The sequence below is a fragment of the Python bivittatus genome, unplaced genomic scaffold (assembly GCF_059951505.1).
Source record: "Python bivittatus isolate LINGU-HERP-01145 unplaced genomic scaffold, Pbiv_v1 ctg000980_np1212, whole genome shotgun sequence".
Taxonomy (NCBI): domain Eukaryota; kingdom Metazoa; phylum Chordata; class Lepidosauria; order Squamata; family Pythonidae; genus Python; species Python bivittatus.
The window spans coordinates 4,151,686-4,165,006 of NW_028277125.1; the positions used below are offsets into that span (position 1 = coordinate 4,151,686).

The following is a 13,321-nucleotide window of genomic DNA, read 5'->3' on the forward strand; positions in this document are numbered from 1 at the left end:
TTCAGAAAAATGTGTGAAATCTTCTTTCAAAAATCATTTCCTTCCCCTCGGAAGTTCAGATTCGGACTGGCTTCGTTTCTGCAGATCTGCTGCCTAACCTAACGACGTATCTTCAGATCATATCCTGAGACTTAGGCTGTTCTTGCCGAGTTTGGTGGGTCGGGTGGAAAAACATGCCATGGGCTTAACCAGGATTTTGTCCTGATGACCATCAGCGTTCTTTACCTTGGGGGAAAAAAAAATCTGCGATCAACACATGCATGGAATTAAAATATATATATTTTGTGGAAAATGCTATACCGGAAAATGCTAAACCGGAAAATGCTATATATATAAATCTGCGATCAACACATGCATGGAATTAAAATATATATATATATATATATATATATATATATATATATATATAATTTAATTCCATGCATGTGTTGATCGCAGATTTATATATATAGCATTTTCCGGTTTGCTTTGTTGCCAGAGGAGGAAAGTGTTGGAACACCAAGGCCAGGAAGAGCCTACCATCAGCCCTCAACCTGACGCCCGTGAACCATCGGGCCAAAAACATCATCCTTTTCCTGGGTGATGGTGAGTTGGAGCTTCTCCACCCTGGGAACAGGCGAAGGGCAGAGAGTTTGGGTTTTGCACGTCCATTGTATATGCTTATGGTCAAGCAGGATTCCTGTGCATAACGAACCTCATCGGGGAAGTAATCTATTCCGGCTCAACTGAGCCAGGCCTGATTGGTTAAAAAGTACGTATCCCAAGTTTATCACTGGCATCCAGGTAATTAAAGATCAGCCGGTCCAGTTTGATCAATTGTTGTAAAGTGAGGGCAGGATTTTGGAGAGGGGAGGAGGCGTTGGGCCCAGGGGGTGTCCAGCGGGGTCAAGATGGATGGTGCAGCAATAGAATTGAAATCATTCCCCCTTTTTACACATGTTGTATGCATGATACAAGTAATAAAAGGGAAAGGGTTTGATTGCAAGGTTGCAGCTGTCGTCTTGACTTTTTTGACCTCTCCCCCCCACAAAGGCCATTGTCTCAGGCATCATACATGGACTGGGTTCCTGGAAAACCCTTGGTTATCAGAGGCCTCCATTTATTCGCTTCGCATCAGAAGCTACCCAGTTTGGCTGGATTCACACAGCATGCAAACCCTCAAAATAACAAACCGAGCTTAAAGCAGGGGAGCCAAGACGATTTGCCAGCGCAGCCGGGAGGTTTTCTGTTGACCTGGTTAAGCGTCTTGTGTGAACCCAGCCAGACGAGGTTACCACCCATTATGACTCCGACTTTCAAACGATCTGACGGGCAGATGCATTTCATTCAGGGCAATAAAACAAATAACATATTTCAAGTCACACAAGGTCTGTTCGTATCAGGCGTGGGTGGAGATTTTCCCCATAGATTTGAGAGACTGACCCGTTGATGTCCTTGGACAAAAAATGGCGGAGGACTAAAAATTAGGTGGGCGTTGGAGGCAGGGAGGAGAAAGTGGGAACTGAATAGTCATTTGATCCTTAGGCTCTCAGCATCTTAAGCAGAAGTTTGAGCCAGACCTTTGGCTGCAGATTTTTCTGCCGGTTCTCATTCAGGGCGATGACGTGAAATTTGCTTTACACTACAGCCAATGTGGTGGAATGGTGAAGGGGCTGGACGAGGAGGTCCTAGTCCCCCCCCCAAGGGAAAGCCATGGGGGGACTTCGGGTCAGTCCCCCTGCCAGCATGCAGGGTTGTCGTGGGGGGAAAACAGAAGAAGACGCCAGAAGAAAAGGTGAGAGATAAATCTAACAGATAGGAAGCAGATAGATGCAACCCGAATGGTAGCAATGCAAATAAGATTTTAAAAGTTGTCCCTGGATTAAATCAAGCAGCAGATTTTCCTCTATAGATATGCATATTCTACGGGTAGGCATCATTTAAGAATGGAACAGAAATGCCCACTTTCTTCAGAACAGCTGCCTTATTTTTATGCAAATGTGCCAAATATGGATTAGTTGCAATCAAACTAACTAAACCAGGGGCAGTGCAAACACCAAACCAGGGGCCAAACCAGGAACAAAGTTCTCAGGGCAAAAAAGGGCAAAAGGCATGCCCTTAAAGCAGTGTTTCTCAACCTCAGGAACTTTAAGATGTGCGGACTTCAACTCCCAGAATCCCCCAGCCAGCCATGCTGGCTGGGGAATTCTGGGAGTTGAAGTCCACACAACTTAAAGGCTCTGAGATTGAGAAACACTGCCTTAAACAGAGCAGGAGGTCCAAGGCATCTGATGACTTCTTCAAATCCACCAAAGGTTCAGGCCCCGAAGAGAGAGTGCAAAGCTTGCACAATGCACGGAGGTGTAATGCACAAATCTTCCATTTGATGGAACCTGTGTGCTTGTAATCAAAATGGATGGAGCAGCAGAGTTTCCCTCAGGGCCCCCAATCCTTAGCAAGCAGAGGATGAGCCGGGTTTGGCCGCCCAGGTTGCATCCTGCCCTTCCTCCCAATCTTAGATCTCCGTTCCCACTGATTGAACATTGCTAACTCAAGGGAGAATTGCGGGGGGGAGGGGGCTTCCCTCCCCAGCCCTGCCTTCCTTGTTCCCCACCAACGCTTTGCACCCTGATTTTCACTCCCGGGCGCAGCTGCCGGCTTTGATGTTCGAGTGTGAGCAAAGGGGATTTTGCCGGTGGCACGGAGGCTGCATAGCCTTGCCACGGCTGTTCATCTCACCTGGGGGGAAGGCTTTGTTTCACTCCCTGCACCCCTGGCCCAGATTTCCTGCCTTTGGGCTCCTGGTTTGGGGGCCCAGAGGGAAAGGAAGCTCGGCATCCAAGTTGCTGAGAAAGAGAACAGGGTTGCTGCAGGGAGGGGGTCCAAAACGTCAAGATGGCGGCCACAGCCTTGCCATCGAAGCCCTGCCCTAAAAGTGCTGCAGAAACCCCACTGCCTCGCACGTCCGGCCTGTGGCATTTAGAGCCCCAAGCAAAGCACGGCGCTGGCTCTTTCTTCCGTGGGCCCAGCCAGGTCAGCCCCGCTGCTGCGGGTCCGTGAGGAGACAACCCTCCTGCGAACGGAGCGGGGGAAGCTGCTGCTTTTGGAAGCCCAAGGCAGGGGCCGCAGCCGAGGGGCGATCTGATGCTCGGGGAGAGGGGAAGGGGCCCCCCTCGGGGCTCGCCCTCTGCACCAGGCCAGAAGGCGCTTTGCCTGACTTTGGCTGGGCAGGGAGCCCCGCGGACCCTGCCGGGGGCTTCTCTGCCAGCGTTTGTGGCTCCGTGCAGCGCCGGGGGGAGCCGGCTGCACCAGAGCCAGCGAAGCCGTTCGCACACGTCCTGGCTGGGGAAGGCGCCCGAGCCCAGCCAAGGAAGCTCAGCGCTCACCACAGCGCTGGATGTTGAAGGGGCAAAGGTTCGTGCCCCCCACAGACGTGGAAGCTCGCAGGGTGGCACGGGCCAGCCCAGCCCACCTTCCAGGGTTGTTGTGAGGAGGGGGTCTCCTGGCATGAATCCCCCCCTCAGTTCTGGAGGAAACAAAGCAAAGCTTGCGAAGAGACCACGCACTGCACAGCGTCCCTGTGGTCTTCACCAAAGGGGAAACCGTCCCCCACGTCAGCCTCACCTCTGGGCGGCTCTCAGGAATCGCCAGGGCCATTTCCTTGTCAGTGACAGAGAAGCTTTCAGGGCAGGAAAGAGTGATCAAACTTTAATAGATAGATCAAATGATTACCAATGATTACCTTCTTTCCCTTCTCATCTCCCCTCCCCTCCCTCCTCCCCCTCTTTTCCTTCCTTCCTCCCTCCCTCCTTTAAGAAGCCCACACCTCTTAAAGTTGCCAAGGTTGAGAAACACCGCTCTGTTCCCTTCCTGCATTTCTAACGTTTCTAAATGCATTTCTCCGCGTTTCCTAACCCTAACCCTAACCCTAACCCTAACCCTAACTCTAACCCTAACTCGACCCTTAATCCCAGCCTGTTACATCCTGCTGCTGTTCCCTAGGTAACCACTAGGGGCGCTGTTGTAAGGTTCTTGCATCCGCCAGCAGCAGTCCATTCCCCCAGTACAGGAGCATCATCTTCCAGGTGTGATTGCTAATATGAGCGCCGGGGAGGAGTCAGTGCCACAGCTTCTCCGCCCGCCTGCTGAGCAAACTGCCCGGATGGGTCTACGAAGTCAGTCATAATGACCAGAACAACAACAACAATCTGGAGTCAAGCAGGATTAACAGAGGGCTTTACCATTTTAGACAGATTAAGCCCAGCTCATCAAAGCTAAACAGAGTTGGACTGGATGGGAGACCACCAGGAAATACCACCAGCTAGATAGTTGAAAATACATCCTGGAAGAAGGCAATGGTGAACCAACTTTACTTTGACCAGGATATATCAGCCAGGCAAATTCATGAATTCACTGTATAGGAAGGGGAAAGGAGCAAGTTTGCTCTGCTTTATAACCTTCCCGAATCAGATGCCTTGAGATACATTGGCACTGCCCTCCAAGGATTCTGGGAATTGCAGTCCCCAAACTGTTGGAGGGCTTCAGGTTGGAGTCACTTATTTACTATCTGACTGATCAAACAAAGCTTCCATTTAGTTTTTTCCTCCCCAGACATTTCCCTTTTCCTCCCCTTTGCGCAACTATATCTAAGATTTATCGGTGCCAAAGAAATTCTCCGTATCTGGAAATGTTGCATTTAACATAACTGTAAGTGGCTGTTGGTGCGGGCTTCACTCTGCCAATAAAATAACATATCGACAGATTAAATTTATCAACTTGGTGAGTCCAGCATCTGCTTTTGGTATACAAAAAATATCGATGCCGGCCCTGTTTCCTCACTCACATCAGCTGGTAATCATACTTCCTGCCCAGATACGCAGAGATATTTCATTGAGCTCTCAAGGCTAATAGCCAAGATAGAGTTCATTTTTCTAAAAGCAGAAATAAATCAGTGCAAAGCAAATTCCAGTTCCACACAGAAGTGGCCTTCAATATATGATGGGCAGAGCGCCTGAACTAGCCATCTCCCACTAGCCAGGCAAGGGAGAGGGTCCATCCCTGGGGAGAGGCTCAGGGGCTCCTTACCCATCAGCAGGTAATTCCGGGCAGAGGAAGGAAGTAGACGATGCCCCTGAAGACTCCCGATCCAGAATACCCGGATGGTCCAAGCGGAATGGAGCCAGGAAGGACGGCCTGAGCCTCACCAAAAAGTGGCTGAGTGGCAAACAGGAGAGGGGAGACTCAAAGCTCAGGGAAGGGAGCTGCTGCAGGCAAAGCAATTCAAAACTGAACCGTCCCTAATTCAAAATGCTCCATTTCGGGTCCGCAGAAGTTCCAAATGCAAAACACTCTGTTTTGAGGTGGAAATATTCCTGAAACGGTTGGAACAGCTTGTTTCACATCCAGAACTCTTGTTTGGCACTCAGACCATGTGTGAGCATCCATTTTCCAAACGGTTCAAACTGTTTTGCACACACACTCACACAAAACCACGGAATTTACTTTGATTAGGCCTCTTGTGGGTTTGGGTGCCACCCTGCGTGAATCCAGAAAATAGCCAGGTTAAACATGATGCATAAATGTCATCTCTCTGCATATCCTTCACACTGCACGCTGGTTAACAGATGACCGTTTCAAATATTGACCCATGTCTGGGATGGCTCCCCTCCGTAACCCTGTTCGCACAACACATTTAACATGTGAATTAAAGACGCAGCTTTGGGCCAGTCCCTCTCTCTCAGCCCAATCCACCTCACAGGGTTGTTGCTGTGGGGAAAATAGGAGGAGGAAGGAGTATTGGGTAGGTTTGCCCCCTTGAGTTATTTATAAAAATAATAAAGGCGGGATAAAAAAATCTTTTAAAAAGTGTTGGGTGCATGCAATCGGGCTGCCTGTTTGTGATGTTTATGGACTTCCCAATTTTTTTCTAGGGTGCTCCATTTGTCTGGAATGAATCAGCAGCTGCGAATGAAAAAGCCCCTGACCATCTCATGGGTAAGAGTGTACGGTGTGAAGGTGGCCGGCTGCCTCTCCTCTGGGCATATGGCCGGAAGAAATGACCTTGTAGATCAGAGCACGGTGGAACTCATCCAAAGCACCCACAGCATGAGAGGCTGGGGCTGGTCAAAAAAGTCAACACATGCAAAAGAAGAAGGAGGAGGAGGGGAGAAGGGGAAGAAGAAGAAGAAGAAGAAGAAGAAGAAGAAGAAGAAGAAGAAGAAGAAGAAGAAGAAGAAGAAGAAGAAGAAGAAGAAGAAGAAGAAGAAGAAGAAGAAGAAGAAGAAGAAGAAGAAGAAGAAGAAGAAGAAGAAGAAGAAGAGCTTTGATTGCTTGGCTGCACCTGCCATCTGGGCTTTTTTGAACCCCTGTGGATGCTTCTGTTGGGAAATCAACTGTGCCTCTGTGGAATGCCCATAATTAGAGATATAGAGAAAGAGAAGGCAGCGCCAGGTGTTTACCTCTGATATAGGAGCAGCTTCATCATCTGCCAAAGGTCACGGATGCAATTCCCTGGCCAACAAGTGAGGTGATAATGAGGCTTCCGGATTTTTGTCACACTTGGAAGAGGTGAACATGGAAAGAGTGAGAGAACAAGGACCTTCTGCTTCTTTGATGGGGTGCTTCAGGCTCGCTATTTGAGGGGCCCTGTTACTCTGCCACATGATTTGGGCTCAGCCCAGTGGCAAAGGGAAGGTGGCACAAGGCTCCACCTAGGAATCTGCTGGTCTCTTCAGGCCTCGTTCTTGGGGGAGGTCCGGCTTGAAGACGTGGCACGAGGCCCATCTCCAGAGCAAGGAAGTGGGGTAGCTGGAGGAGCTGGCTCTGGGGAGCCCCATAGAAGCAACACGCAACTGTTGGTGGGGCTCTAGGGCTTTCCAATCTGCCACCCAAGCTGAAAGGCTCTGTATGCCCCATGGCAGGGTCAACTCTGTTCTGCTGCCTGGTCCGTCCACGATGCTCCACAATGAATGGTGCTCAGTGCTCCTGTTGATGCCCTCATCCATCTCCTCCCATCGTCTAGGCCTCTCTGAGCCCAAGGACATGGCGTATGAACTCAACCGGATCCGAAAGATGGACGCCTCCAGAATGGAGATGGTGGACAAGGCCATCCGGATCCTCTGCAGAAATCCCAGGGGCTTCTTCCTCTTTGCAGAAGATGAGTATCAAAGGACGGGGAGACCTGTCTTCCATCCTGGGAGGGGCAGAATTGAGCCAAGATAGGTCCCAGAAAGCTGCTTGGGGAAGGGCCCCACAACATCTCCCATCTGCAAGAGGGAGCAGTTGAGTCTCCTTCTCATCAAAGAGAGATGTGGGCCTGGATAATACCTCTTGGGCCAAAAGGGGACTAAAATATTCCTCCCCTATAACCAAAGCAGCCTTGCACATAAGAGAACTAGCATCTCAGGGAAAAAGGCTAAGCTGAGACTCTTCTTCTGAGATCCTAGATTTCTACACAGGATGGACTTCTTGGGAGGAGGAGATTCCACCATGCCAAGCTCTCCTCACTCTGCAAGGGCGTCACCTCAGGGTCAACCGGACCAATGTCCTTTTTTACGGAAGGGAACTTTCCTCGGATGGTGTCCTACATTTTCGTTCTTTCCTTCCACAAGGCAGGACTGACCGTGGGCATCACAAGGGCAGAGTGAAGCAAGCTGTGACGGAGGCAGGGATGGTGGACTGTGCAGCTGAGCACGTCGGCAGACTGACCGGTGCCTCTGACACTCTGACTGTAGTTACTGCCGGACATTCGCACGTCTTCACCTTTGGGGGCAACGCGCCACGTGGGAACAGCACTTTTGGTGAGCGGTTGGGAGAGGATGCAGTGACTGGGCCGTCTTTAAGCCATCTTTAGCCACCCAGGTATTGGAGACCCCTCAAGGCAGCAGCTTGATAGGTGGATGGCAGATATGTTGGACTACACCCCCCATCAACCAGTTAAAAACCAGTTAAAAAACTATAATAACAAAAAGACGGGGGAGACTTAACTAATTATACACGTCTATGGCATTGTTGCGCTCGGGCAGTTGGCAGTTGCCAGTGCTATCCTCCTCTGCTCCCACTCCGAACCCCTCTAATGTACCACCCATTCACACATGCCTTCTCACCTAACAGACTCTCCATCTGAAAAAAGCAACGTGAATACCATGTACGTTCCTTTATTTAACCAACTTGCCAAGTTGATTGTGTGGCTTTCATTCAGCCTTAACACAATTCCATTCAGTCAGACTGGCACTAGGACTGACTGGTGTGTGTGTGTGTGTGTGTGTGTGTGTGTGTGTGTGTGGTGTGTTAACAGGACTGGCACCCAAAAAAGCAACAGACGAAGAAGCTTCAGGCACCAGCACCCACTACAGGAATGGGCCGGGCTACAGCCTCGAAAATGGACATTGTCCAGATGGGATTTCAGAAGCATTTGGTGAGACTGTGACCCTCCCGTGATGATGGTTTTATCAGTGTTCCTCCCTTTGCCTTAGGACTGGCCAACTGTTTTGTCCCAAACTACTTTTTTCAATTTTTTTGGCTTCTTAGGGGTAGGGCTATGTGTAGCCAACATTGTGGTTTCAAAGGAATGCTAGCCAGTGGAAGGGGGAAATGAAAGGCCTTAGGGCAGTGTTGTCCAAACTTGGCCACTTTAAGATGAGTGGACTTCAACTCCCAGAATTCCCCAGCCAGCCATGCTGGCTGGGGAATTCTGGGAGTTGAAGTCCACCCATCTTCAAGCTGCCAAGGTGGAGAAACACCGCCTTAGGGTCTTGCAAAACGCTTCCTTTCTCCCTTAATCCACATCTATTGTCTCTCTTTCTCTCTCTTCCCCAACATAAACAGAAGTGGACGTTCACTTTTGTATCCAAGGTGCTGAATACTAATTCTACTTTTGACTTTATTCAAACAGTTTTTGTTGACTTTTCCATTTGTTCTAATACCCCGCAGAACTTGTTTGACTAGGGCTCAGCCAAACGGGATAAAGAAAACACGTGCCTGTTTCTGCACACGTGCCCTCTTGAAAGCAGTGCCCTTCTAACGCGACTTTCAGTGCCAACTCTTTTCCCTGCCTCTGCTCCCCCACCTTTAGCCTTAGCATCATTTTTCTCAGATTTGCCCCTGCTAGTCTCACTTTTCCTGTGCTGGGGGTGCCTCAGATCACAAAGGGCCTTTTGACATGCTGTGTTTGTAGCATCCAACTGTCCTCTGCCCCAACTAGGTTTGTCTGCAAGGAGCAACGAAGCAGGGGAACAGCGCGCCTCCCAGAGGCATGAGGGCTCCATCACTGGAGGGTTTGCATCAAAGGTTGGACGCCATTGGTCTGGGAAGGTCTGAGGATTCCTGCTCTGGGCGCGTACTTGGACTACAAGACCTCTAAGGACCTTCCAACCCTATGATCCCATGATTCCACACAGGGCAGCCTTGTTCTCATCTCCCTTGCACTCAACCCACCTTCTCCTTCTTGCCCCCAGAGGACAAAGATTGGAGGCAACAGGCCGCTGTGCCCCTGAGCTCTGCCACTCATAGCGGTGAAGATGTAGCCATCCTGGCCCAGGGTCCCCCGCCTCACCTCTTTCATGGCATCCAGGAGCAAGCCAAGGAACGTGAAATGTAGCACCACAGAGGCTAAAGTTGTTAATTGCACAGAATGCATCTTAAACCGCTCTCAGATTCCTTGCTTGTGTGTTCAACAAAGGGGAGAAAGAGTGTATAATGCATTGTGCCACAAAAGATTTCCACCAAGTTTCCAAGACTGCCGTCATGCTTAGATGAGGAAGAAAGGCGTTGTCGTCGAAGAGTTGTTTGGCAAGGGTTTTCTTACAAAGGCAGCTGGAGCATGCTGGAGAGTCCCTATGCCATACATTTGGCCAGGATTTTATAGGTTGATCGTGGTAAGTTTATGTGACCCCAAATGGTGCTTCTCACTTACAGTCCCTCTCTACAGGAATTGCCTGTCTATTCTGCAATGGGCATTCATGGTCGGCCCTGGAGATGGGAACGGCCTACTCCCAATTGCTCCAGAATCAGCCACTCCCAATTAGGGGATTTAGGTTGGCTTACAGGTGAACGTTTAATCCTAGATAGTGCAAACAGGATGATCAAATTTGTGGACAATGCAAAGATGGGGGGGGGAATAGCAGACTCCTTAGAGGACAGTATTAAGGCTCAGAAGAATTTTAACAAGCTACAACAATGGACTGAAACCAGCAAGATGAATTTCAACCAGGAGAAAAGCAAAGTCATTCAGTTGGGAGGAAAAACCAATCAATATAGGGAATAAAATAAAATAAAAAGGCATCAATATAGGGAAAGGGAGATACAAACAGAATGTGGAGGTCTTGGCGAATCACAAAATGAATATAAGCCAAGAACGTGATGCAGCTGCAGAAAAGGCAAATGCAATCCTGGCTTTATAAAGAGAAATAGCATCAAGAGACTCAGTAGTGCCTTTCTATTCCATATTGGTCAGACCACACCCGCAAGATTGTGTCCAGTTCTGGGTCTTGCATTGTAGGAAGGACAATTGACAAATTGGAGCAAACCCAGATTTATCATGGAAGGAAAAACTCATAGGAAGCAGTTGAGATGTTGGGTATCTTTAGCCGAGGAGGAGAAGACTGGGGAGACTTGAGACCTGTTCAGAGTTGTTGCAGAAGACGCCAAGAAACAAGTAGTTTTAAATATAGGGAATTAGATTTCACTTGGCCACTAGGAAGAATTTTGTAATACAGGGTTCCTCAACCTCAGCAACTTTAAGATGGGTGGACTTCAACTCCCAGAATTCCCCAGCCAGCATGGCTGGCTGGGGAATTCTGGGAGTTGAAGTCCACCCATCTTAAAGCTGCTGAGGTTGAGGAACCCTGTTGTAATAGTAATAGCTGTTCAGCCAGGAAACAGATGCCAGGAAAAGTCGCGTATTCCTATTCTCTGGAAGTGTTTAAGCAGAGGATGGAAGACCACCTATAGGGGATGGTGACGTAGTGGATTCCTGAGTGGGTTGGACTAGATGATCTTCGAGGTCACCTTCCACCTTTAAGGTCTGTGATTCCAAGATACATTCACACACTTGTCCTACAGGAATCCTATAAAAATAGACGTCCTTGATTAAAGAGAATAACTCCATTTATGGCTGACTGGAAACCCCTTATAGACCTTTGGCATGGAACGGAAAAAAGTGTTCTTATGACTTTTGGTTTTGATGATTAGAAAAACAAATAGCTAATAGAAAAAAGTGAGCTTTTTCGTAATCCTAGAGCAAGAGATAATTTTGTAATCATACTTAAATTTGCTGCCGAGAAAATCGGAAACGTCTTCTTTCTATTTCTTTTTTTTAATTTTTGCTCGCTGCCCTTTGGTTTTTTCTTTTTCTTCCTCTCTTTCTTTCTTTGCCCTCTCCATTTTGTATTAGTCGGTGTTTGCTTTTCTATTCTCCTTAAAACTTTTAATAAACTTTATTAATAAAAAAAGAAATCATCCTATCAAAATGGGAGAAAGGTGATAGCATCACGATCACAGAGAATATGAAGGGCTGGGTGAGACATTTCACTAATCAGATTTATAGCCTGCGCAACTCTAGGCTGCCTACAAACTATCATAATTAGGGTTAAACCAGGAACCGAAGAAACCTTTGAAACATGGAAATGATAATCTGATAATGAAAACACCCACGCTGGGAGAAGAACAAAACCCTCAGCTGAAAAAACAAGACCGAACACCCCTCAGGGAGCCAGATCACAGATTGCCCTCCCTTGGGGCCTGCTGAAAAACCCAGATCTTTTCTGAAAACACAACACGGTGGAGGCCAGGGAGGTCAAATAAGTCAAGATGGCAATCACAACCCTGCAAACAAAGCCTCACCTGCCTTTTTACACGCACTGCTTCTTCATCGCTTTGACTTCCCTTTTGGATATCCTGAATTGCAGCTGATGCCATTCCAAAGGCCTAGAAGGGCTGGAGAAGAGACCTGTTTCTGAGCTCTTGCAAGTTGGCACAGCTTTACAGGACCTGGACTGAGTCAACCTTGCCAGATGTTACTGGATGGGCAGAAACAGCTGGAGAAGGGCATGCTAGGGGTGTCTGGGCCCCAAGGTGTGGGAATGGGTGAGAGTTGGCATTTTGAATTAGCCATGGAAGCCAAGTAAGGTCAAATCAACTCTATCACAACATAATCACTATCAGCAGAGAACTGTAGGGGAAAAAAGTGCAGGTGATAACATTGGAAAGCCTGAAATTTAATTTAATTTAATTTACATGTTTTTCTCCCATGCTCAGTTCTCCGGGGCTCCCTATTGCACTCCACGTATTTCTCTGTGGCCTTCTGTGGACATTCCAACGACAAGTCAAATCATCTCTTGAAACTGAATTTGGGGAATTTCCAATCCTTGGCCTGTTCCTGAACAGGTGTGGCCTGTTCCTGAACTTCTTCGCCCAAGAGAACTTCAAATCACGCTTATTGACATTTTAACCTTGGCCTGTTGAGCAAAGGTTGCAGCCAGAAAATTGCTTTGCCTGGCACATTGGGTAGACAAACAAACAGATTAACCGAGATTGTATCTGCTTTCTTTACAAAGCGTGCTTGGAGAGACACTGTTTTATGCTAAAAGCAGCAAACCAGCAGCAGGCCAGGTTTGCGTGCCTGTGTCACACCCCTTCTTTTCTGGGGTTTCCATCTTCCATCTGGGGCTGCCGGACTTTGCTGGTGAACGGAGCGATTTCCCTGTAGGAAATTCTGCCCGATTTTCCTGGCTTGTTAGACCTTCCTTAAGTGTTTTCCTTAAACACTTAAGGAAGGTCTTACAAGCCAGAATGGGGGAATGGGGTGACACAAGGCTGGTAGGCTGGGCTGTTGCAATGCCACATGGGCAAAGCCATATCTTGCTATGGGTTCACACTTGACATGAACTGTGCACACTGGGGGTTCCCACATGGAGAGAATCTATCGGTGCGGTCACTAAGAGTCAACAATGACTGGATGGCACCTAATGAAATGTGGGAATGACCTTGGGAGGCAGGAGGGAGAGCCACGGACTGGACAACCGGCGTGTAAAAGGTGTCTCAGCCCAGAGAAGGAGGGAGGGCGTGGGAAGCGCCTCAGAAGGGACCCTTCCTAGTTTTCGGGAGAGTTAAAAGGAAAGGTGGGAAGAAATGCTTTCAGTCTTGCAAGACTCCGTTAACGTGACCTTGCAATAAAGATAGAGCTGGTTGTCCCGGGGGGCACTTCTTGTCTAGTCTACCTTGCAGGGCTAACACCTCATCAATCAATCACATCACACTTGAGGGCAGGAACATTCTGGGAAGTGTCAAAAAAAAAAATCACGATGATGTCCACGACTCTTTGATCAAACCTCCAGAGCTGTTT

The 13,321-nt window shown here is 48.5% G+C and overlaps 1 pseudogene; it reads left to right on the forward strand.

Moving 5' to 3' along the window:
• The first annotated feature begins 306 nt into the window (after positions 1-306).
• On the forward strand, positions 307-9,725 carry LOC112540691 (intestinal-type alkaline phosphatase-like; annotated as a pseudogene).
• Positions 9,726-13,321: the final 3,596 nt, after the last annotated feature.